Genomic DNA, 26,005 nt, shown 5'->3' with positions numbered 1-26,005 from the left:
CATTTTTTGAACATTAAGTTTTAAGCCAGCTTTTTCACTCTCCACTTTCATTTTCATCAAGAGGCTCTTTAGTTCCTCTTAACTTTCTACCATAAGGATGATGTCATCTGCATATCTGAGGTAACTGATATTTCTCTTGGACCGAGCAATCATAGTCCTAGGTATAAATCTAGCAAAAATTATACATGTGTTTACTCAAATACATAGGCAAGAAGGTTCACAGTAGTACTATTAAAAGTTGACCTACAGTGAAAACTGAAATGCTCATCATCAGTAGAATGGATAAACTGTGACAAATTAAAATAAGGAACTGTATGTAGCAATGAAATGGAACCAACTACAACTACTTGCAACAATATAGAAAAATCTCAAAAACACAAAATTGGGCAAAAGAAGGCAGACTCAGAAGAGCACATTTTATATGCTTCTATTTACATAAAATTTAATACCTGATAAACCTAATCTATGAAATTAAAAGTCAGAGTACTATTTACCCTCAGAGGGGTGGAAAAGGAGAACGAAGGAGCTTTTGTGGGGCTCAAATGTTCTGTTTCTTGATTTGGATGTTGGTTGGACATCCGGTCCCATCACTTCATGAGAAATAGATGGGGAAACAGTGGACACAGTGGCAGACTTTATTTTGGGGCGCTCCAAAATCACTGCAGATGGTGACTGCACCCATGAAATTAAAAGACGCTTACTCCTTGGAAGGAAAGTTATGACCAATCTAAACAGCATATTAAAAAGCAGAGATATTACTTTGCCAACAAAGGTCCGTCTAATCAGAGCTATGGTTTTTCTAGTAGTCATATATGGGTGTGAGAGTTGGACTATAAAGAAAGCTGAGCACTGAAGAATTGATGCTTTTGGATTGCAGTGTTGAAGAAGATTTTTGAGAGTCCCTTGGACAGCAAGGAGATCCAACCAGTCCATCCTCAAGGAGATCAGTCCTGAGTGTTCATTGGAAGGACTGATGTTGAAGCTGAAACTCCAATACTTTGGCCACCTGATGCATAGAACTGACTCATTGGAAAAGACCCTGATGCTGGGAAAGATTGAAGGTGGGGGGAGAAGGGGACAACAGAGGATGAGGTGGTTGGATGGCATCACTGACTCAATGGACAAAAGTTTGGGTAAACTCCAGGAATTGGTGATGGACAGGGAGGCCTGGCAAGCTGCAGTCCATGGGGTTGCAAAGAGTCAGACACGGCTGAGCGACTGAACTGAACAGGATGTGTGTGTCCATTTTGTGGAAAATCATCATTACACTTATGAGTTGTGTATTTTCATGTCTTTATGTTATATGCTAATATAATGTTTAAAATAGTCAGAATATTTTTGAAATCAGGTTTTATAAGCCCTAAATATTTCTCCTTTTTTTTTTGGTCTCTTCTTGATACTCTTTCATTTTTTTCGATTGTGTATTCTATTTTTCAAAATTTTTATCCCTCTTCAAGACACTATTTCCTATTGTCTGAAAACTGAACTGATTTTGTAATAAGGCACATTACTGCCATCTACTGGTAAATTACCACAATAAAGGTATACTTTACAGTGTGTACCAGTGAGTGGCATCCATTTACATGTGATGTCCTCCAGTAAGACACAGCTTGCCTAACCAAATGTGATAACCTTGTCATTTGGCACCATCGTGATGAATCCCACAGACAGTAGCATGTTGATGCTCTCTAGTAGGCTTTAGTCTTCTTTTTTTTTTTTCCTGTTTGATGCTGTTCTTACCACTGCAAAGCTTAAGCCCATCAGACAAACATGAAAATAAATGTTCAAAAAATGCCAATCAAAGTTAGTCAGAAAGAAATATATATGCGGTGGTTGTGGTTTGGTCGCTAAGTCATGTCCGATCCTTGCAACTCCACAGACTATGTAGCCTGCTGGGCTCCTCTGTCCATGGAATTCTCCAGGCAAGAATACTGGAGTGGGTTGCCATTTCCTTCTCCAGGGTACATTTCTGACCCAGGAATTGAACCCAAGTCTCTTGCACTGCAGGCAGATTCTTGACCGACTGAGCTACGAGGGAAGCCCTAACACATATATATGGAATCTAATAAAGTGGTACTGATGAACTTATTTGCAGGGAAAAAATAGAGATGCAGACGTAAAGAACAGACTTGTGGTCACAGAGTGGGAAGGAGAGAATGGGACAAACTGAGAGATTAGCACTGACATATATACCCTACAAAGTGTAAAATAGATACCTGGTGGGAAGCTGCTGTATAACAAAGGGAGCTCAGCTCCGGGCTCTGTGATGACCTAGATGGGTGGGATGGTGGTGTGGGAGGGAGGCTCAAAAGGGAGGGCAGATATGTATACTTATAGCCGATTCATGTAGTTGTACAGCAGAAACTAACACAACATTGTAAAACAACTATCATCCAATTTTTAAAAAGGCCAAATTGTTCACATTAAAGAATAATTAATTAGATGGTGATGAACAGGGAGGCCCGGCGTGCTGCGATTCATGGGGTTGCAAAGAGTCAGACACGACTGAGCGACTGAACTGAACTGAACTGAACTTTCTCTTTATCTACTGGACTTCCTTGGTGGGTCAAACAGTAAAGAATCTGTCTGCAGTGCAGGAGATCCAGTTTTGATCCCTGGGTCAGGAAGATCCTCTGGAAAAGGAAATGGCAATCCACTTCAGTATTCTTGGCTGGAGAATTCCATGGACAGAGGAGCCTGGCAGCCAACATACAGTTCATGGGTCACAAAGAATTGGACATGACTGAGCATCTAACAGTTTCTTTTTATCTAAATCTGAATCCAGAACAGTCCTGGATGTCTCAGGACTGCTTTTCTTGCTCAGAGAATTCTGTGAAACAGCCTGATAACCTCTTCAGTGGCCTCAGGTAGTCTGTTGCTTATTGAGGCTATCATAAGTGCTAGTCACTCTTCTAAACATTTTGTATCTACTAATTCATTTTGAAGTGAAAAGTGAAGTGGTGCTTTTGAACTGTGGTGTTGGAGAAGACTCTTGAGAGTCCCTTGGACAGCAAGGAGATCCAACTAGTTCATCCTAAAAGAAATCAGTCCTGAATATTAATTGGAAGGACTGATGCTGAAGCTGAAACTCCAATACTTTGGCCATCTGATGTAAAGAACCGACTCATTGGAAAAGACCCTGATGCTGGGAAAGATTGAAGGAAAGAGGAGAAGGGGACAACAGAGGATGAGACGGTTGGATGGCATCATCAACACTATGGACACGAGTTTGAGTAAGCTCTGGGGGTTGGTGATGGACAGGGAAGCCTGGCATGCTGCAGTCCCTGGGTTCGCAGAGTCAGACAACTGAGTGAATGAACTGGACTGAACTGAAAGTCACTCAGTTGAGTCCGACTCTTTGTGAGCCCATGGACTGTAGCCCACCAGGCTCCTCTTTCCGTGGGATTCTCCGGGAAAGAATACTAGAGCGGGTAGCCGTTCCGTTGTCCAGGGGATCTTCCCCACCCAGGGACTTAACCTGGGTCTCCTGCATTGCAGGCAGATTCTTTACCGTCTGATCCTGTAAGGTACCCTTATTATCTGCACCTTACAGATGAGGCAATTGTAGCACAAAAATGTTAAATTATATTATGATACTACAAAAATAGAGCTTATAGTCTTTTGGGAACAAAAACCATGTAAGGATTTAAAAACAAAGGGAAAAAATACTTTGGACCCTGTGGGACGAGTCATTTTTCTCCTTTTGGTCCAAGTTGTATCATCCGTAAGATAAGAACTCTGGATTTACCTGAAGTCACACAGCTAATAGGGGCTTCCCTCGTAGCTCAGTCAGTGAAGCATCTGCCTGTAATGCAGGAGACCCGGGTTTGATTCCTGGATCAGAAAGATCCCCTGGAGAAGGAAATGGCAACCCACTCCAATATTCTTGCTGGGAAATCCCATGGACAGAGGAGCCTGGAAGGCTACAAAGAGCTGGACATGACTAAGCCACCAACAGTTTCAGCTTTCTTTTTCAGTTTCCTCGTATGAGGAATCACATAGTAGTTGATCTTTTGTGACTGAATTATCTCACTTACGGAGAGAGCAATGGCACCCCACTCCAGTACTCTTGCCTGGAAAATCCCATGGATGGAGGAGCCTGGTAGGCTGCAGTCCATGGGGTCGATAGGAGTCAGACACGACTGAGAGACTTCACTTTCACTTTTCACTTTCATGCATTGGAGAAGGAAATGGCAACCCACTCCAGTGTTCTTGCCTGGAGAATCCCAGGGACGGGGGAGCCTGGTGGGCTGCCGTCTGTGGGGTCGCGCAGAGTCGGACACGACTGAAGCAACTTAGCAGCAGTAGCAACAGTATCTCACTTAGCATAATGTTTTCAATGTCTGCAATGTTATAGCATGTGCCAAAATTTCCTTCCTTTTTAAGGCTAATGTTACATTGTATGTATATGCCGCCATTTTGTTTATCCATTCATCTGACAGATATATAGCCTGCTTCTACCTTTTGGCTGCAGTGAATAATGCTGCTATGAACATGAGTACATAGCGCAGTACATATGCATAGTACATAGAACATAGTACATAGCATAGTACAAATATCTGCTTAAGTCCCTGCTTCTACTTTCTTGGGGTAAATATCCAGAAGTAGTATTTTTGGATCAGATGGTAATTCTATATTTAACTTTTTGAAGTTAAAGTGATAACTGTGGTGGTAAACGGTAACGTAGGTAAAAATGTATTAGGTGTACACTTAAGATGTTTGCATTTTCCTGTATGTAAATCATGCTCCATTTTCTAAAAGAAGAAAAAGCTTAAAATTTTTTTTCTAGGTTCTTGTAAACCCTCTTGGTGTTAACTTCTTGGGCTCAAGTGTCCGAGGTGCCCTTTTGGCTGCCTGTGGTTCTTTTTATTTTTCTCTGCCCTTTAGGGTCCGCCACCATTCTCAGGATTCACACACAACAAATATTTACTGAACATATGCTCTGTGCCAGGCCCTGTGCTATGTGCTGAGAAAACGGCAATAAACAAGATGGATAAACTCTCCCTCCTAATGAGGTCCACAGCCTCCAGAAAACAGGTGATAAACAACCTAGTGAGTCCTATTGAGGACAAGGAAGAGAACTTGCCTAAAGAATCCTCAGAGAAGGTGTCCTTGGGGTAGTGATGTTTGAGCAGGGATCTGAAGGCTGACAAATTATCTAATGAGGAGGGGGAGCACACCAGATGGACCGATCAGCATGTGCAAGGATCCTAAGAAGGAAGGAAGTACAGAATGTGAAGATCAGTGTACTTAAAGTCCAGAGAGAGTTAAAGAGTGCTAGGAGATAAGCCTGGCGATGTGGGACCGGCAAGAGACATCTATTTGGCCTTTATCATAAGAGCAATCTGAACCATCAAATAGTTTTAAATAGAGGAGAGACATGATCAGATTTCTGACTTAGAAATATTGCTCTGACAGCAGGGTGGAGAATAGGTTGGAGGGGAGCCAGGGAGAATGTGGACTGGCCTTAGAGGGCTACTGCACCACTCCAAGCACATGGTGTGTGCTCAATAAATATATTGGTGGAATGAAATGACTCTGGCTTTTCTTAGATGAGACCAACATGCCTGAGCTGTACAATCAGCTAACAATCCCCTGTTTATCTATATAACATGATGCTTGTAATGGACCCTTAACTCCCATTTCACAGATGAGGAAGTTGAACTTGAGGCAAAGGAAAATTACACAGCTATCAAGAGTGAAAGCCGGATCTGAATCCAGGCCTTTAGGACAGGCATCAAGCCCAGGGCTCGGGAGGCTTCCCTACATTTGGGAAGAGGGGGAAAGGGCCACACTCCCCTGCACCCACTGAGTCTGCTAGGGTCACAGTGATGGGACTTACAGGCAGACATCAGTAATAAAGGCTAAAGATGATCTTTATCATCATTAGCGTTATTAGATACTACGTGTCAGGCACTGTGCCAAGGGCTTTCCATGCTTTCCCTCATTTCCTCTTTGCAAAGACTATTATTATATCCGTATCTCAGGTACATAAACTGAGGCTTGGAGAGTTGACTTGCCCAAGAACACTCAGCTTAGAGGGTTTCCATATGGCTGTGCAGTGACTCCAAGATGGGGGCAGCAGCCACTGGGACTATTACAGCGCCAGGAGACAAACAATCTCATATCCCGGCTCGAGCTCTGCACCCAACCGAGCTGGCGCGCGCTCGGCCCCGCGCTCTCGGGGACGTTTGGTCACGTGGCCAAGGCCCCGCCCCCGCCCTACCCCGCCCTCTCCCGCGCTCCCACCCTCTCTCCCTCCCTCCCCCTCCCTCCCCGACCCGGTCCGGCCCATCCCCCTCCCCGCCGGCTCCCTGAGGCCCAGCCGGGTCGGGCTGCGGGCGGCCGGGCGCCGACGGCCGGATAGACGGGCGCACGCGAGGACGGACCGACAGACACACGGAGGGCCGCGGGCACGCACGGCCCGGGCCGGTGCTCCGAGGCCCGCCCGGGAGGGCTGGGGCCGCGCTCAGGTGAGCTGACGGCGACGCGGGCCCGTAAGGGGTGGGCCCGCCGGGCGTCCGCGGTGCCGGCCCGGCTGGCTCCGCGGGAAGGAGGCGCCGCCCGGGCCCGGCGCGGGAAAATGGCGCCGGCGGACCGTGGAGCACGGCCCCTGTGCGGTCCCGGCCCGTAGCCGCCCCGCCCGCCCGCCGCGCTCGTGTCCCCGTCGCCATGTTGGGGAGCGGGCCCGGGGCCTGCGGGCGCGGGCGCTGGGGACTGCTGGGGGCCCGGCAGTGGTGGGGAGGGTGCGGGACTCGGTGTCCGGGAGCTGAGGGAGTGCTGAGCCGGCTGGGGTCTGCACGGGGTGGCGCTCCAGGCCTGAGGAACTGGAGAGAGTCGGACGTGGGGTCGTGGCCGGGGTCGCCGAGAAGGGTCGCTGGGTCCAAACGGGATCGGGATCGGGATCTGTGGGGCTTGGGGATCAGGAACTGGAGCTGGGTCAGGTCGTGGTCCATGTTCAGGACCCCAGGCCGGCAGGGCGCGGAGGGGCGTGGGATTTGAGCCCAGGCTGTCAGGGCTGGGACAGTTCTTTGCGGGGGGCGGGGGGTGGTGGTGAAAGGGTTGATTGGAAATGGGGGCCTTTTCGGTACAGAGGCGAATATCAGACTGGTCTAGTCGTTAGAGTTGCGGGGCAAGTCCGTGTAACTCCCAAGGGACTGAGGACGTATGTGCCCCCAGGATCCTGCACTCCGTATTGGCAGGAGGAACAGAAAAAGTAATGCTTTGATGAAGAAGAGAGAGAAGGGGGATTGAGGTGTGGGTGCAGGAGCTGGCCAGCAAAAGAATGCAAAGTGGAACTGGTTGGCAAGAAGAGAGAGCCTTCATCAACTTAGGGAGTTTGTGTGTGTGTCTTTAAAAGGAGGGACCTGGCTGTTTGTGGGCGGTGACCCAAGGTGTCTTCCCAGGAAGGGGACAGCCCACTGTTTTTTAAGAGCAGTGTCACCTGGGGAGGTCATCAGAAAGGCGTTATTGAAGCCGTGAGAATGGTAAAGGATTAAATGTGTGAAAACTGCAAAGGCCTTAGATCATGTAATGATTTTAGATTATGTAGTGATTTTAGCTGAGACACAGAAAAGTAAAGTTGACTTCTCAAGATCTAACCAGTAAATGGCAGAAAGTAGTACTAGAACTCAGGCCTGTTGCCTCCTTATTCAACACAACTGCCTTAGAGGAATTTGCTGGGTGGGCGAAAAGTATTAAGTCAAGTATGGCAGCATATATCAAAGAACTACTAAGTAAGTTCTTTTTTGTCAGTACAAAAAATGAGGGGGATAGGAGGAAAGTATAGATAACTAGCTATTTGATAATTTCTAGTGTACTTCTGTTTGTGCAAAGAAGTTATCTTCAGAATCTTTTTGACTTCTATCTTTATGTAGAGTCTTAAAAGATGCTCCTTCTCTTCTAGGTGTTTACTGTACAGCAAAGGGATACAAAAAGCCTAAAAGGTAACAGTGAACAATGAATCTCTATCATGACTGTAATTGATGTTCTATCATGATAGAGGAATTCAAAGTCCCCATGGGCTATGAGAGAATTCTCAGTTTTGTTATAGTTGTCCCAGGGCCCCCATATAATTAAAAGAGACTTTCAACAAAAAGGTTATGAAGTTGTTCATAGCAATGATATTTTTAACATATGTTCAGTATCCTTATTCAGCAAGATGATTCATTTGTTTTGGGTCTTTCTAATGCAGGAAAGCCTAATCTTGTCTGTACCATGGGCCCCTTTGTTGCTGTTCAGTCACTAAGTGAAAGTAAGTGAAGTTGCTCAGTTGTGTTGGACTCTTTGCGACCCTGTAGACTGTAGCCTACCAGGCTTCTCCGTCCATGAGATTCTCCAGGCAAGAATACTGGAGTGGGTTACCATTTCCTTCTCCAGGGGATCTTCCCGACCCAGGGATTGAACCCAGGTCTCCCACATTGGAGGCAGGCGTTGCTACCTCATGGACTGCAGCATTCCAGGCTTCCTTGTCCTTCATTATCTCCCAGAGTTTCTCAGATTCATGTACAGTGTGTTGATGATGCCATCCAACCACCTCATCCACTGTCGCCCTCTTCTCCTCCTGCCCTCAGTCTTTCCCAGCATCAGGGTCTTTTCCAGCGAGTTGGCTCTTTGCATCAGGTGGCCAAAGGATTGGAGCTTCAACATCAGTCTTTCCAATAAATATTCAGGATTGATTTCCTTTAGGATTGACTGGTTTAATCTCCTTGCACTCAAAGGGACTCTCAAGAGTCTTCTCCAGTACCACAGTTGGAAAGCATCAATTCTTCAGTGCTCAGGCTTCCTTTTGGTCCAACTCTCTGTACATGACTACTGGAAAAACTATAGCTTTGACTAGATGGACCTTTGTCGGTAGCTTATGGATCCCTTTCAGGATAATATTTTTAATTACATAAAACAAAATACATGGGGTTATAGAGAAACCAGTTGTATTGAAATGCAATTATTGCAGTATACAAATTGTGATGTAATATAGATATACACTTCTTTATCAGCAAATTAAGAAATTAGATCTAGTGGTGGGTCTGATAATTATCTCAAATGAGCATAATAATTCTGCAATAACTATAATATGATATAAAGATATCTGTGATTACAGTAGCAGAATCACAGATCTGCTAATACAAGAATGGCTTACTGCCTACATTCATATTTGAATAAAATGGTAGCTTCAGTTAGAAGTTAGTGAAAATAAAGTAATTTTTTTTTCCCTATCCAAGTTCACAGCCCCTCCCCTCCTTCCCCTGGAATTCTGTCTGTAAACTCCCATCTGTGAACCCCAGGTTAAGGAACCACAAAGGATGTCTTCCACTCAATAGACATTTACTATTTGCTGAGACATCTATTTATATCAGCCATTATGATAGGCTGTGAGGAGTCATAGATCTTTAAGGCAGGATAGGGTCTTTTCAGTTTGGATATTCAGTCCCATGAGAGAAGTGAACATGTAGACAGTGACCATTCAGGATGTTAAATGCCAAAGGAGAGCTGTCAGTTTCTTAGGACACGGTTAGGCAAGTCTCTGCTCTAGGATTAGGGAAGGCTTTGGAAATAAGTGAGACTTGAGATGTGTCCTGAAGGATAAAGGAGTTTGCCAGATGCAGAAGAGAGAAGAGCTTTCACGTAAGAACATATATTTTCAGGGAATGTAATTTAACGTGTCTGCAGCATAGTGTGTGTGTGTGAAAGAGTGGTTGGAGATGAGACTGGGAAGGTTGTTTGGAACCTGGGTTGAAGGACCTTGCTAAGGAGTTTGGACTGAATTCTTGGCTTTTAGAGAGGCATTCAAGGCTTTCAAGGAGTGGAGTTATGATGAGGTTTAATTTTTAGGAAATAAATGAATGTGTTTTGGAGGGAGGGTGGATTGGAGAGCAGAAAAGAAATAATGAGGGAATGAGGGCCTGAACCAAGCCAGAAGTTGGGCATGTTGACTAGAGTTAGAATTTTCAAGTGTTGATATAATTACATTGTGAGTGATGAGCGAGAAGGGGAATTTTTTAGATTTCTCGTTTGAGGTGGCAGTCAAAGAGGTTTAAAAAAGGAATGAAAGGAAAATGAGTGAGAATTGCTGCAGATAATAAGGAAAAAGGTTTTTTTAATGGAATAATAGACTTTTGGAAGCCAGTGCAGAGATGTAAAAGTGTGATGTCCTTTATTGCTTAAGAAAATCATGTGTCAATAGACTGGGAAAGTATTCCTAGAGTAGGGAAATCATAACTGTCAATGTCAGGTCTTGGCAGACTGTGGCCCATGCATCAAATCTGTTCCACCACCTGTTTATGTAAATAAAGTTTTATTGCAACATCGGCACACTCATTTACATATTGCTTTTGCCTGCCTTCATACTAGCAATGGCAGGTTAAATAGTTGTGACAGAGAATATATAGCTCACAAAATTGAAAATATTTACTTTCTGGCCCTTTACCAAAGACATTTGCCAGTTCCTGATCTGTGTGTCTGAATGTTGGACAGTAAACTTCTGATTTACCATCCTGTGTGATGAAGAATAACCATCTTGGCACTGTCTTTCTGGCCGGATTCCCCATGCTCTGTGTATCTGCAACATGACATAGATCCCTGAATATTTTATATTGGTCAGTGGTGCCATGGTTTACTGTTTTGGGGTCCACTGTGTGACAACTGGTTCTTGCCGGGTTTTCACAGTTTAGACCTTCCTGGGGCCTATTTTGTTATTTTTTTCTATTGGGTTGTCTTTTCCAAAAGATTTCTTCATATTTTTTTATTATTAATCCTTTTGTTGATTATATGTGTTACAGATATCATTTCCTGGCTTGTTTTTATCTCCTGCTAATGTTTTTGTATCTCTTTAAGTTGTTAAAAAGTTTTGAATTTTAATCAAGTTTATCTTTTTCTCTCCTAAGATTTAGTAGCTATTCTTTTTATTATCTTTTTGCCTTTTATGTTTAGACCTGTTATCTGGAATTGACATGTATGCGTGGTGTGAGGTAGAGTCATTTCATTTTTTCTGATGTACAGTTAATTATCCCAGCATCATTTACTGAATGGTACTCTGTCTTCGTATTGTGAGCTCTTTTTGGTGAAATCTATTGAAGGCCCTGTTTCCAGCTCCATGGTTTGTGAATTGTGTACCTTGGACATGTTGCATAACCGCTTTGTGCCTTGCTTTTCTCATCTTTAAAATAAGGAAAGTAGAGTTGTTGTGAGGATTAAGTAAGCTAATTCTTATAACATGTAGAACAGAGTGGCATCTAGAAAATGCTCAATAATGTTAGCTATTATTTATTATTTCGCATTATTGTTCATTTATGATTCCTAGTCAAGAGTGGAAGCTCAATATGCTCAACTCAGTTGTAGACTTTATTCAGTTTTCAGATTGAAAGGGGCCGAGAGCTAAGTGTTGCAGGAGATGCTTCCAGGTGGCTGCTTAATTTTAGCTGCTGCCTTAGACTATCTGCTGGAGTGGAACTCCTCCCTGTAGTTCTTTGCAGTTTTCACTACTCTTTTGTTTTGTTCATTTACTTTATCTCCCTACAGGCATTTGGTTTTCTAGTTCTGACTTTACCAAAGTTTTATATATTACCTCTCCTGAACTAATAAGGGACATATCAAGATATTGTCAGGGTGGCCAGAAACTGACAGATGAGTTTGGGGGCAGGTAAAAACTAAATTATGTTTTTAAGATTGAATCATTCTTAGTCATAATGAATAAATTGATCCTTGAAGTAAGATGAGATGAAATTCAAATCATTGAATATTTAGGCATCTACTATGTGCTGGATACTATAATAGAAATTACCACATTGGTAATAGAAAAGAAAACTAGCTGACCAGCTTTATGAAATACTACAGAAGAGATCTTTTTGCTTGTGATAGGGAGCTGTTTTCCAAGAGAGCGTTTATTTGGATGACAGAGAGGAAATAAAGGCATTTATTCATTTGTCAACAAATTGAACCCTATCATGTACACTGGGCTAGAACTCTGCAGAATACAAGGATAAATCTAGCCAGGATTTGTGTCATGTGGAGTGTATATATAATGTGTTATGGAGCTGGGCTATCAGAGGATGGTACCTGAAAGAGAAGGCCTTTTAAGCAGGATTGCCAAAATTGTTTAGGATCTTACAACTTGAAGAAGAGACAATTTTTTTCCAGGCTGAGGGAAAGCATGAATGTAGAGATGGGAGTTTAAGAGATAGTAAAGAGTCTAGTTTGGTTGGAGAACAGGATTGTCACAGGAATGTTGTTAAAGTTGAGGCTGGAAGTGGAGATTGAACAACAGTAATGATAGTAGTAGGAGCTCTCATTTTTCGCATGCATACCATTTGCCAGATAATGTGCCAGGCATTTTACAAGCAGCATTTCATTTAATCCTCACAATAACCCTGTGAGAGAGGCACTAATTTTAAATCCCCTTTTTGTAGATAAGGAAACTGAGAAATAGAACTAACAATTGATAGAGAATGAGTCTAGGCAGTCCAATTCCAAAGCCTGTGTTCTTAATCTCTGCATACTATACATGGAAGGCTTTGAATCCTCTTCAGTTTGAGGCTGAGAAGTTTAGAATTGATTAAGTAATGGGAAGTCATCAAAAGTGCTTGGCTATGCAGTGACATAATGAAATCTGTGCATTGGGAAAGTAAGCCTGGTCATAAAATACAGGAGCAGCAAGGTGAGAAAGGAGAGATATGGAGGTAGTTTTCTCTCTCCTTCCTCACCAAATTGATTGTTCCTTAAGGGCTGGGACTGTATCTCTCCTTTCCTTCAGCTCTGGTGTCTACTTACTGTGTTGTCTGTCACATTTATTTATTTTAAAAAATTTATAATCTTTTTTTTACCTTACCTTGTTCTAAAAAGGACTTAAGGTGGCTGCCTAGGAGCTCAATAAACATTTGCTGAGTTAATTAATAAATGGCTAGAGGTATATATAGATGTGTACATAAAGGGAATACTATGGTTTTGTTGGAGGGAGTAAATGCAGCCTTATAATTTGGTGATAAGCTATATTTTATATAGAGAGCCTACAAAGTGAAAGGCTAGAACTGCTTCTTTTTTAACTTGTGAAGAATTGTATATTCTGTTTCAGTTAGAATATTAACACTCAGTTAATGATAGCTATGTCAGTTAAAAACCCAAACTCACAGAAACAAGAGAGTAGAAGGGTGGTTGTCAGGAGCCAGGAGATGGGGAATGGGGAGATTTGATCAGCGGGTATAAACTTAGAAGGTGAAGAAGTGCTAGGAGTCTGATGTACAGCATGATGACTATAATTAATAGTACTGTGTTATATATTTGAAAGTTGCTAAGAGAATAGATCTTAAATGTTTTTACCATACACATAAAAAATGGTAATTATGTGAGGTGATGGATATGTTAACCAGCCTTATTATACTAGCCATTTCTCAATATACATGTGTATCCATCTCATTGTACGCCTTAAACCTATACAATATTGTATATCAATTATATATCAATAAACCTAGGAGAAAAACTATGTCAGTCTTAATAATGTTAATGATCACCAAATTCAGAGGGTATTCATATTTTAAATAGATAATTGGTTTGTATTTAGCATTAATCAGCTGCAAGTCCCCCCATACACAAAGAGGCAACAAAAATTGCCAAAAACCAGCTCCTTTACTGATATTGAACCTGTTGAATATTAGTTCCATAGTGCCATTTATGTACATTTTCTTAAGACCAGACTGCAGTTTCTTTCAGGAAGAAATAACTAGTTGCAGATTTGTGAATCAGATGCCTGTGAATCAGATTTTACTCAGGGAAATTAGTCAAAAGATTAAGTCCCTTGCCATAAATTTAAATGTTACATGGAAGTAAGGCTGTGTTCTTTCCATCAAATGCAGACTTAAAAGTTCAAACATTTTGGAGAAATTCAAAGACACAGGTTAACTGCCAAATACCAATAAAAGTAGGAAGATATTAAGTAAACCAGCATTTGACTAGATCAGTTACAAATCAATAACATTCTTTTCCATTGTGGATATTAGCTATCAGTAGAATGTACATATACATGCAAGCACATATCTAAGTGTAATATATATTGATGTAATTAATATAAGTACATTTGAATCTAGGAACGCTTCCTAAAGAAAATGAATCTTCATCTGAGGTTGTGTGTAACTCTTCAGTATATATGAGGATAACTCATTCAGAAGTTTTACAATCAGAATGATTATGTATTGAGAAAAAGTTAATTATGAAAGTCAGTATATGCTGACTACCTACCACTGTTGAGGTCTGTATACAGTTGATTAGTTAGCTTCTGCCTTTTAGGAAACAAATTCATCTGGGGAAGTGATGTGAACATAAATAAAAGAGGGGAAAGTGTGTTTTAAATGAACTAGTGAGTGCTGTGGGAACTCAGGAGAGATTACTTTTACTTGAAGAATCAGGGACAGCTTCATAGAAAAGGTGGTGTATTTGTTTCCTGCTACTGCTAAGTCGCTTCAGTTGTGTCCGATGCTGTGCGACCCCAGAAACGTCAGCCCACCAGGCTCCCCCGTCCCTGGATTCTCCAGGCAAGAACGTTGGCGTGGGTTGCCATTTCCTTCTCCAGTGCATGAAAGTGAAAAGTCAAAGTGAAGTTGCTCAGTCATGTCTGACTCTTAGCGACCCCATGGACTGCAGCCTGCCAGGCTCCTCTGTCCGTGGGATTTTCCAGGCAAGAGTACTGGAGTGGGGTGCCATTGCTTTCTCCGGTACCTCTTCCTAGCTTCCATCAGTTCTTGACATTTCTTGGTTTGCGGCTACTTCACTCCAGTTTCTGTCTCTGTTGTCACATAGCATTCTACCTTTGTGCCTCTGGATCCAAATTTCTCTCTTATCAGGGCACTAGTCATATTGGATTGGGGGTCTACCTCATCTTAACTAATTGCATCTGTAGTGATTCCAAATCAGGTTACATTCTGTGGTACTGAGGGTTAGGATAAATCTCTTTGGGGAGATGAGATTCAACTTAAAACAGGTGGCATGATACAGAAGTATTAAATTAAAATTTGCCAAGTAAATGGAAGAATAAAACTAGAATGAACTGAGTTAAGGAAAGAAGAACTAAGGGAATGATGGACATAGTAGATTGTAAGGAATACTTAGGAAATGAGATAAAGAAGCCTGGTTTGCTGGTGTATTGAGGAGTTGTGAGAAGATGAAGGCAGAGTAAATGCATTGAGGTCCTAGATTCCAGATCTCAGATATTTGAGTGCTGCTGAGTAGGTAGTGTGTGGGAGCAGGATAGCCCTTGCAGAGTTTTGAAACGGTGGACAACTAATTCAGACTTTGGATAATTAATTCAAGCTTTAGGGAGATTCTGTGATCAGGAGAACTTGGATAAACAAATAGTGACTTAACACACCCCGTCTCCCTCATTTGCCCATGCCAGTAACTTTGCCCCAAGACAGTCCAGAAATTCCTCATAGGCAGAAAACACCACCACGGCGCACGAGGATTTTACTAGCCTCTTGATCAGTCACCTGTGGGCATTGATACACAGCTGCTTTTTTAGGGTCTCAATTCTATTCAGAAGCCTCTCTTTGGATTTATAATCATGTTGTTCTTCATTTTTCCTTCAAACTTTTCTTCAGAATCACTGATTTTCCATCCTATTTTTTGCCTCTTGATTTTTCTGTGAACCATTTTCAGTTTCTTCCCATGTCTTTTAAAAACATCTGACTAATGGAAGGAATTGAGGAAGATTCTGTGCTATCCAAGCCACTGATATTCTTTTCTGTATCCTTTCAGTGATAGTTCTGTTGACTTTTGCCCACAGTAGGACTGTGGACATTAAATTATGACTATTCATTCAAATTGTGGTCAACAGCCATGGTCAGGTGCATTTCCTTCTTTGTGCCCAGGCATTTCTTCCTGGTTCTGTATTTGCATTGCACATATTTTCTCTAAGAGCATGTGTCTTCATGACATTTTATTTTTTCCTTTTTTTCATGACATTTAAAAAATTATGTTTAAATATTACAAACAAACATAACTTCCTAGTCATCATATGCATATGGTCTTTTCATATAGTTTTTTATAGTCTTTCATTTGGCATTATATTGATACACTTTTCTACATGTCAATATAGTCATCATTTTCAATGAATCCACAGTAAAGTTTAAATCTCTCTGGTTATTTGGCATTTGGATGATTTCCAGTTTGTTTTTATTTTTTATTTGCAATTCTAAATTATACTACTGACCTGATGCAAAGAGTTGACTCATTGGAAAAGACCCTGATGCTGGGAGGGACTAGGGGCAGGAGGAGAAGGGGACAACGGAGGATGAGATGGCTGGATGGCATCACTGACTCGATGGACATGAGTTTGGGTGAACTCCAGGAGTTGGTGATGGACAGGGAGGCCTGGCGTGTTGCGATTCATGGGGTCACAAAGAGTCGGACACGACTGAGCGACTGAACTGAACAGCTTTTTATCCCCCCCCCCCCGCATTTTTTTCTTAGACTGTATTCCCTAAAATAATTCAGTTTGGTCTAAGGGTATCGCTTTTTTGCCATTTTGTTAGATTATTCTTTAGAAAACTGCCAGTTTATACAGTTCTGCTATAGTTAACAGTAGATTTTATACTTTTTTTCTTCTAGTGTAATAGTGATTGAGGCCTCCCTGATGACTCAGCGGGTTAAGAATCCACCTGCAATGCAGGAGACACCGATTTGATCCCTGTGTGAGGAAGATCCCCTGGAGGAGGGCATGGCAACCCACTCTAGTATTCTTGCCTGGAGAATCCCATGGACTGAGGAGCCTGGGGGGCTACAGTCCAAAGGATTGCAAAGAGTTGGACAAAACTGAGCAACTAAGCAGGCTCACACACGTAATAGTGATATATCACAGTTTCGTGGGATTTTTGATATTTTAAATGTTTTATTATGAAAAAAATTTTCAGACATTCCCAAAAGACCCTTCCAGAAATAGTTCAATGAACAATTCAGTATGTTGCCATACATTTCGTAATATACTTATTAGGTTAAACCTTTTTAAAATAAAGACATCATATTAGTATGCCTTTAAATACTTTAGCATGCGTCTCTTACAAATAAGAACATTTTCCTACATTGTTGCAACACCATTATCACAGGGAACAAAATTATCAATAAGTCCTTAATGTTTCAAACATTAAGTTTGTATTTGTTTCTCCAGTTGTTTCTATAATGACTTTTACAACTGGCTTATTGGAAGTGGGATGAAATTAAGAACTATGCACTGTATTTGTATTTGTTATTTTTGTAGTCTTTTTTTTTTTAATCTGAAGCAGTTCCCATTTCTTATCTGCTCTCTCACCTCCCCCCACCCTCCAAGGCATTGATTTGTTGAGACCTGAGCATTTTTCTTGTTTGTCCCACATCCTGAATATGCCTGATTGTTTTCTTTGTGGCATTTAACTTGTTCCTTGTATTTTCCTCAATTGGAAGGTTTAAGACGTGATTAGATTGTAGCCTAACATTTTGACAAAAACATTTAATACATTTTTTTGCATCGCATCATATCACGAGGTGCATAAATGTCTGGTTTTCCCCTGTTGATGTTAACTTTGATTATAGAGTTAAGATTGTGACTGCCAGATCTCTCCTGTGAAGTTGCATTTTTTTTTCTTTTGTGAGTGAAAGTGAGTGGTGAATATGTTTTTTATTTTTATCATTGATGAGTATTTTTTAGTGTTGAGCTAGTTTTTCATTCGTTTGACCGTTTGTTCAGTGTAGATTTGATATTTTCCTTTAAGTTTGCACTGTGCATTTAAAAAGTTTATATAGTGTAACAAAGAATGATGCGTTATAAAAGATAAATTTCAAGTTTTAAGGTATAGCTTAAATCAAATATAATTTAACCAAAGAAAACCTTACAGATTGCAGATATATATACAGTAGGGGACATTTCTTTGACAGAATCCTGTGATGTTTGCTTTTTAAAAAAGCATTGTAAAAAAAATAAAAATAAAAAATAAAAAAGCATTGTAAGCAGGCAAAACTAAGAAGCGTAAAGCTCTTGAATAAAACAATTTCTTTTTCTTTTCGAAAGAGAGTTAAGTCCTGAATTCATAAGTTGTTTTACAAACCCAACCCCAAAACACTCAGAATTTATTTTTGTTTCTTGTCCTCCTCAGTGTTTCTTTCATTTGGCTGTCTTTATCAACTTTGCCAGTTCTTTATCAACTTTAAATAGCTATTTTGTGTATTTGGGGTCTTTTTGTCACATGGTGCAGATATATTATCCCGGTCTCTCAGTTGGCTTTTGACTTTGTGGTTTGTTCAACACATAGACTATTTTAATTATCGAATCATGTCAGTCAGTCTTTTTCTTTATGATTTCTAGGTTCATGTCTTGGTCACCACCATTCCACTGAAGTTAATAATTCTAATTTTTTTCTATATTTTTGTCTTGTTAATTTTTAATTTTGTTTTTCTCATTTTTGCAACTTGGGCAGAAATTTCTTTGTTTAATATAGATGAGCACGTTTATTATGCTGTTGAATTTCTTTTCTTGATCAAAAACTTCTTTCTTCATTGTTTAGGGTTATAATTATTTTAAACAATCTCTCTTGATTTTGAAGAAATGCTTTTCTGGTTTTTCCAAGTCAATTTGGATGCTCTACCTGTGTTTGAAAATGATAGTGTATTCATCTAATAACAATTCTATCTGCAGGTTTGCCAAGTATATTCTGGGTCATCAATTATGATGAAATGGTAGCTACAGAACTAGAAAGCTGATCTAAGGACTTCAGTGTTTGATTTTTAAAAGAAAGTGACAATTATAAGGGTAAAAAGCCCCCGCCCCCCAAAAAAGGCCTGACAAAACTGTCTTTGAATACATTTTACTCTCCTTTCCGTGGGTTCCTCATCTGCAGATTCAGTCAGCCGGAGATTGAAAACATTCTCCCCCCAAATTCCAGAAAGTTCTAAAAAGCAAGACTTGAATTTCTCAGGACTGGAAACTATTTACCTTGTATTTACAACTGTTTTGACAACTGGTCACATATCAGTTACATTGTGTTAGGTATTATAGGTAATCTAAAGATGATTTCTAGTATGTGGATCAGATGTGCTATTATATGCAAATGCTGCATCATTTTATATGAGGGACTTGACCATCTGCGGATGTTGGTTTTGAGGGGAAGGTCCTGGAGTCAGTCCCTCATGAATACTGAGAGATGACTGTATGCTAAGATAGTGGAGAAAAAGAAACACTGGCAGACTCTTAGAATGATGGTCTAAGGACTTTTTGTAATTTAGAGCCCAGATTTCATGATTTAACAGTTTCTTGTTAGAAACTTAATAGAGAAAGAAAGCCATTGTTCTCTAAAGTTGTTTTCCAACACTTTCTTAAGGTAGGGCAACATTCATTATCATTATATAACATACTTTGCTGCTGCTTTTAAAATGAAGTATTTCTTTTGAAAGAAGTGTCATACATGAAATGAAAGACTTCCCTCCTACTGAGAAGCTTTGGACAAATTATTTACTTGGGCCTTAATTTTTTTTGTCTGTTCCTTGAGGGTATTGGACCTGGGGCCCTCTGATGTTGCTCAGAATCTTGTCAAGTTATGTTTAGGGATTTTTTTTTTTTAAATTATTAGTTCCTACATTGTAAGATTTGGTCAACATGTCAGTGTCATTTGTATATTACAGCATGGATTAAAAGACTAGAAACTTTTTTTGGCCTCGCGGCAGGCAGGAACTTAGTTTCCCAACCAGGGATCAGATTCATGCCCCCTGCTTTGGAAGTGTGGAAGCTTAACCACTGGACCACTAGGGAAGTCCTCTTGCACTGTTTTTTGACTGAAGCTTTATTCTGAATGAAAGAACGTAGTGGTTCACTATTAGAATATGATGTATAGTGTAGTTTTTTTCTAAATTTTACTTTATCCTCTTACCATGGTGTCTAACAAAACGGGAAAACTTTCGTTGAGCCTCTGACTTACTCTGCTGATTATGCTCAATTAAAATTATTAACTACAATTGACCTTTGAACAACATTGTCTGACTTTGCCAATCCACTTATATGCAGATTTTTTTCAGTAAATACATAACTGCAGTGCTACACATCCATAGTTGGTAGAATCCATGAATGTAAAACCACAAGTATGGAGGGCTGACTGTAAACTTACACTCAGATTTTTGAATGCTCCTGGGATCAGAGCACCTAACTCCTGAGCTGTTCAAGGGTCAACTGTATGTATCTGTGTTAGTTTAGGGATTTCAGATTTTGTATTTCATACATCTTTCTCACAAATATTTACTTTATTATGAGGCTTCATAAATTATACATATCTTGCACCTGTTCTTTTATGAATATGAAATTAAGAAAAATGAAAAGAGAGACTTGGAGGTAAAGATTGTATTTCACAAATTTATCTTTTCTTATACTGTTAATAAAATATCAGGATTGAAATTTAGATTTAATGTTAATATTCCCTAATCTCTTAAATCATCTATTATGCCTACAAAGAGCAAACCAGGAATTTTACAGTAGTGAAATGACAAGTCTTCTCAACAGGCATTTTGTTTATCTTTTCAGGGCACTAAGTTTCTGTGATTTGACTGGAGGTTTACATAAATTTTCCCTTGGGCGCCCTGGACTTAGGAACAGGAAACATGTAAGAGTTTTTATAAGAAGCTTATGAAATGATGTAGGGAGGATAGAGTTGGATCTTACACTAGTTGTGCCATGGCAAATTGTCTTTGACAGTTTATATTTAACTGTGTATTAATACAATTTTTAAGATACCTTATCTTGAAACATTGAAGGCTATGTGGTTTAAAGGCCAACTTAACTTTTAAAGCAGTATAAGTGTAATATCCAGACCTAGGCATTCATGAAAATCTTATTTAAATTATCCATTCCACAATTTTTTTGTTTCTTATATAGTAACTTCAGGAGCAGGAACCTGTTTAGCAGAGAGCCTCATACATAGTAGGTGATTGTTAAGAGAGGTTGAACAAATGCATCCATTGAAAGTATTCAAATTATAATAGATTAGAAATTATGAAAAAAGAAATTACGAGGGACTTCTTTACACATATATTTTCCATTTAAAAAATTATCTTGTGTTCTTTAAGTCTGAAATGATTTCAAAATGTAAAGTTTTACTCATGCAAAAAAAGTCTCGTGGTGATGGTGGTGGTAAAGTAGTGAGGGTATTGTCTATATTATGCATCTAGACAACAAACCTAGGAGATTTGTATTTTACACAAGCTGAAGAATATATTTGTGTTTGGAGAAGGAAGTGGCACCCACTCCAGTGCTCTTGCCTGGAAAATCCCATGAACAGAGGAGCCTGGTAGTCTGTAGTCCATGGGGTCACACAGAGCTGGACGCGCCTGAGTGACTTCACTTTCACTTTCATGAGGCAGATGACCGAGGAGTTCTAGGATTCTTATTTTACAAAGCAACTGAAAACATTTGAGTAGCGAGATTATTTGTTAAAGTGAAACCATGTGTTTGTTGTTGCGTGTGCATGTTTAGTCATGTCTGATTCTGTGATCCCATGGACTATAACCTGCCAGATTTCTGTCCATAGAATTTTCCATGTTAGAATACTAGAGTGGGTTGCCATTTCCTACTCCAGGGGGATAAATAGTCCTTGAGTTTTCTTAAACTTAGAAGGAACCTGTAATCCTCTTTAGTTCTAGCTTAGTGATCCGTCCTCTCATTTTATAATTTAGGAATCGTAGGGCTTCCCAGGTGGAACAGTGGTAAAGAATTCCACTTGCCAATGCAGGAGGTGCAGGAGACATGGATTCTCTCCCTGGGTCAGGAAGATCCCCTAGGAAAGGAAATGGCAACCCACTCCAGTATTCTTGCCTGGGAATTTCCATAGACAGAGGAGCCTGGCCGTGGGGTCACAAGGATTCAGATGTGATTGAGCACACACAGAGAGATTGCACCCTGCCCCAATTCATAGAACCTTATGGGAAGGTCACAACTAGAACTTGGAGCACACTCATCCTGCCATGCTCGGCCTAGCTCTTTTTTCATTCTGTTGGCCTGTGTTTCACAGTTGTGAACCCAGGACATCTGTGTTTTCCATTTGTTTACTTGTTTGGTTTTTGCACTTGTCGTTTGTAATAATTTTTAAGTAGGAGAGTAAATGTTAAAGTTAAATATTATTAGCTTATTTAGGTTTTACAGCAGAACAAGTAGGAAAATGACTTGAAGGACTAAGTCAGTAGCTAACTACACATGTGACCTAGGGCAAATCTTGTAACCTCTGTGAGACTGTATCTGCTACCTTAATTAGAATCCTTCAGGGCTTCTGTCCAGAACAAATATATCTGTTTTTTTTTTTTTTAATATTTGTCACTGAAAGTATAACACAATGCAAAGTGTACAAGTCGTAACAACAGTGAATTATAAAATGAACATACTAAAAAAAATAAAATGAACATACTTGTATAACCATTGCTGTTGTATTTTGAAAAAGCTTCCTTGGTGATAAGCTTTCCTTTAAAAGAAATCACTGGACTTATGGCTGTAGGTAATCTCATTTTTTTTTACAACTCTTTCTAGACTGAAATTAGCAGAAACTGGGTAGAGAGAAGGAATTTGTCCAGTCACAAAACTTTGCTTTGAATAGGTTTATTTTGATTATATTAAGTCTTGTCTTTCTGATGTTTCTCTTCTTCCTCTTTGCCCTTTTTCCTTTCTGTCTAGGTCCTGGATGGAATGGAGAGGGCTCCTACTCAACCTCTAACTATCTTTTCTGAGAGTGGTCAGAGAGTTCTTAAACAGGTCTGTTGATTCTGTAGTATACAAATGCAAGTTTGAGTTATAAAGTATTTGTTTTCAACCTAAACAAAGGATTGAATTAAGAAGTAGCCTTTTTTAAAAAGAAGCCATTTTGATCTCAGTGTCCGCAGGGTGTTTACTTTAGCAAGCTGCATTTGGCATGTGGATTGGCCCAAAGTGACTCAATTAAATAAGATCTGTTTACTAGAAAAGCAACTGTCATGTCTTTATCAGTTATGTTGATTATATATTACATGGCAGAATTCTTTGTTGGCTTCTGGAAAATACCAGGAAAAGATGAAAAAGTGAGTATCTCATTTGTCTGTGATTCTGGTGGAGAATGGAGGCATGGAAAAATCCAAGAAGGAAAGTAATTATTTGGCTCTCTGTCTAATATTCTCAGAATTCATAACACTGGGGAAAACAATCACAGCTACCTTTACCTTGCAAATCTCTCATTCAGGGAAGGGCAAGTATATACAGGTTTTTTTTTTTCCTGTTTTTCTTTGTTTTACCTCACTCTGTGTCACCATGAATGAACTTTATCATTATTTAGACAGATAAAAACTCAAGCTTAGTGATTTTCCAAACTTGTCTTTACACTGGAATCTCCAGTAAAACTTTGCAAAGTACTGATGTCTTTGTTCTGCCTCCCAACCACCACCTCTCACCCCAGGTTGTGATTTAATTAGCCTGGGGATATGGCCTAGGAATTTTTAAAAGATCCCAACGGGATTCTGAAGTGCCGACAAGTTTAGGAACCACTGTTCCAGCTAGTTAAAGCAGATCTGGCCACTACGCAACTTGTGACTTTTTTGTATAAATATTTGGATAAATATATGAATAAAGGATAAATATTTTTATTTTAGAATCCTGTTCTTTAAACCTAATTCTTACCAGAGTGTAAGCTTCATAAAAGCAGGTACCATGTATATATTTTCTTCCCCATTATATCATTAACATTTCAAACAATAACTGGCATGTATGCCTAAATATTTGTTATTTCACTATCCTTCTTTAGTGAACTGAGTGTGCTTTTACCTAGTACACGAGGGGTCTGAGATATAGAGTAGAGTGGTGGGGGGTGGGGGGTGGTAGTGAAGAGTCCAGCCTTTATGACTGACTGACTGGGCTCTAGTCACAGCTCGGTCACTTAGTAGTAGGACCTTAAGCAAGTTGTATGGTATATCTTGGGCTTCTCTGGTGGCTCAGTGGTAAAGAATCTGCCTGCTAATGTAGGAGATGCCGTTTTGATCCCTGGGTCAGGAAGATGCCCCTGGAGAAGGAAGTGGTAACCCACTTCAACCATGGACAGAGGAGCCTGGTGGGCTGCAGTCCATGGGGTTGCAAAAGAGTTGGACACAACTGAGCAACTAAACAACAACAAAACTGGTATATCTCACTTGTTAAGAAACTGCCAGTTTATTTATTTATTTTAAAATATTTATTTATTTCTTTTGCTGTGCTGGGTCTTAGTTGTAGCACATGGGATCTTTAGTTGCAGCTTGTGAACTCTTACCTGTGGCATGTAGGATCTAGTTCTCTGACCAGGGATCAAGAGTTCCCAGCAGGGATCTGCATTGGGAGCACAGAGTCTTAGCCACTGGACTACCAGGGAAGTCCCTGCCAGTTTAAAGAGACATGAATGTTCAGCAGAATTTCTAAGGAGGGTGCCTTAGTTATCTATTGTTACATAACAAATTACCACAAATTTAGCCGCTTGAAACATGTATTTATTAGGGCACAGTTTCCAGAAGTCAGGAGTTTGGACACAGTTTTAGGTGGGCCCTCTGTATCAGGGTCTCACAGGCAGCAGTCAGGGTGTCAGCCAGGAGTGGAGTCATCTCAGTGACCAACTGAAGAAGGATTTCCTCTAGGCTTACTTGGTTGTTGGCAGAATTTATTTTGTCAAGGGATGTTGGATTTTTAAGGCCTTGGTTTCTCACTGGCTGTTGGCTGGAGACAATCGTCAGTTCCTTACCTTGTAGCCCCTCCAACGTGGCAAGCTGAGAAGGCAGTAGAGTCTCCTAGGGAGATGGAAGTCTCATTCTTTTATAACCTAATCATGGGAATACCATCCCATCACCTTTACTATATATATTTGGCTATAAGTAAGTCACTAGGCTAGCCCACATTCAAGGGGAGGAAGAGGGGCAGGGGTGATTATACCAGGGCATGAATACCAGGAGGCTGGGATAATTGGTGGCCATCTTAAAAGTCTGTCTACCACAGAAGACATGGCTTAGTGCCAGGCTGGGAGTCAGTGGGATATTAAAGGGAATAGTGATAGTGAGGAGTAGTTTGTAAAATTTTCTTTACCTTCCCTGTATCAAACTATCTCTCTTTCTTCCTTCTATCTGTAACATTAGCTTCTCTCCCCTTCAAAAATGGAGACATTATACAAAGATCATTCTCACAGTGAGATTTTAATCTTGAGTGGGTGGTGTGTGTGTATGTTTTACGATTCAATTAAGGCTTCTCCCTGTATCATTTAGTGTTTATATATGTATTATTTTTAAACATTTTGTCATGGAACTTGAGACAGATACAAAAGTAGAATGCTATCCTGAACCCCCATGTACCTTTAACCCAGCTTCGACAATTTATTTATTTTACTAATCTTACATGTATTATTTATGTATAGTAAGATGCACAGTTTGAGTTTTGATAGATGTATATATCCCCACAATAAAGATATAGAACATTTTCACTCCAAAGGTACCTCATCCTTGTGTAATCAGTCCCCACCCCAATCCCAGACAAGTACCCATCTGATGCCTATTGCTGTAGGTTGGTTTTGCCTACTAGAATGTCATAGAAATATTCTTTTGATCACCATGAGGTTTTTGACATTCATTCATGTTGTTGCATGTATCAGTGGTTCAGAAGTCTTCAGCCTTGGCACTGTGGACATTTTGAACAGGATAATTCTTTGTCTTGGAGATTGTCCCATGCGTGTGGGTTATTCAGTAGCATCCCTGACTGCTATCCACTAGAAGTCATTAGCACTCCCCTCTCTAGTGGTAACAATCAGAAATGTGTCCAGACTTTGCCAGATGTTCAATAGAGGACAAAATCCCCTCCCTGCTCTACTTGAAAATCCTTTCAGTAGTTGATGCTTTTTATTATTTGTCAGTTTTCTACTATAGGAATATACTTCAGTTTATCCACATACTAACTGATAGACCTTTGATTTGTTGCCAATTTACTTTCAATTGAGGCCATTGTAAATAAAGTTCTGTTCATTTTCATAGGCATGTCTTTGTGTAGACATGT

At 40.3% G+C, this 26,005-nt stretch overlaps 1 protein-coding gene across 6 annotated transcripts in view; it reads left to right on the top strand.

The window, feature by feature from the left end:
• The first annotated feature begins 6,229 nt into the window (after positions 1-6,229).
• NCOA6 (nuclear receptor coactivator 6) overlaps positions 6,230-26,005 on the top strand; it is a 92,191-nt gene continuing 72,415 nt past the window's right edge. For 3 of the 6 annotated variants that reach the window (XM_069548385.1, XM_069548381.1, XM_069548379.1), the window contains exon 1: positions 6,230-6,473. The gene's annotated coding sequence lies outside the window, so the exon portion shown is untranslated. Of the gene's footprint in view, positions 6,474-22,654; positions 22,733-26,005 lie in introns of all 6 variants that reach the window. The other 3 variants (XM_069548382.1, XM_069548380.1, XM_069548386.1) reach the window with 2 other exon arrangements.

Source organism: Ovis canadensis, chromosome 13 (assembly GCF_042477335.2).
Source record: "Ovis canadensis isolate MfBH-ARS-UI-01 breed Bighorn chromosome 13, ARS-UI_OviCan_v2, whole genome shotgun sequence".
In the NCBI taxonomy this organism is placed as follows: Eukaryota; Metazoa; Chordata; class Mammalia; order Artiodactyla; family Bovidae; genus Ovis; species Ovis canadensis.
The sequence above is the reverse complement of the archived record's forward strand: the minus strand, read 5'-3'. Positions and strand labels throughout refer to the sequence as shown.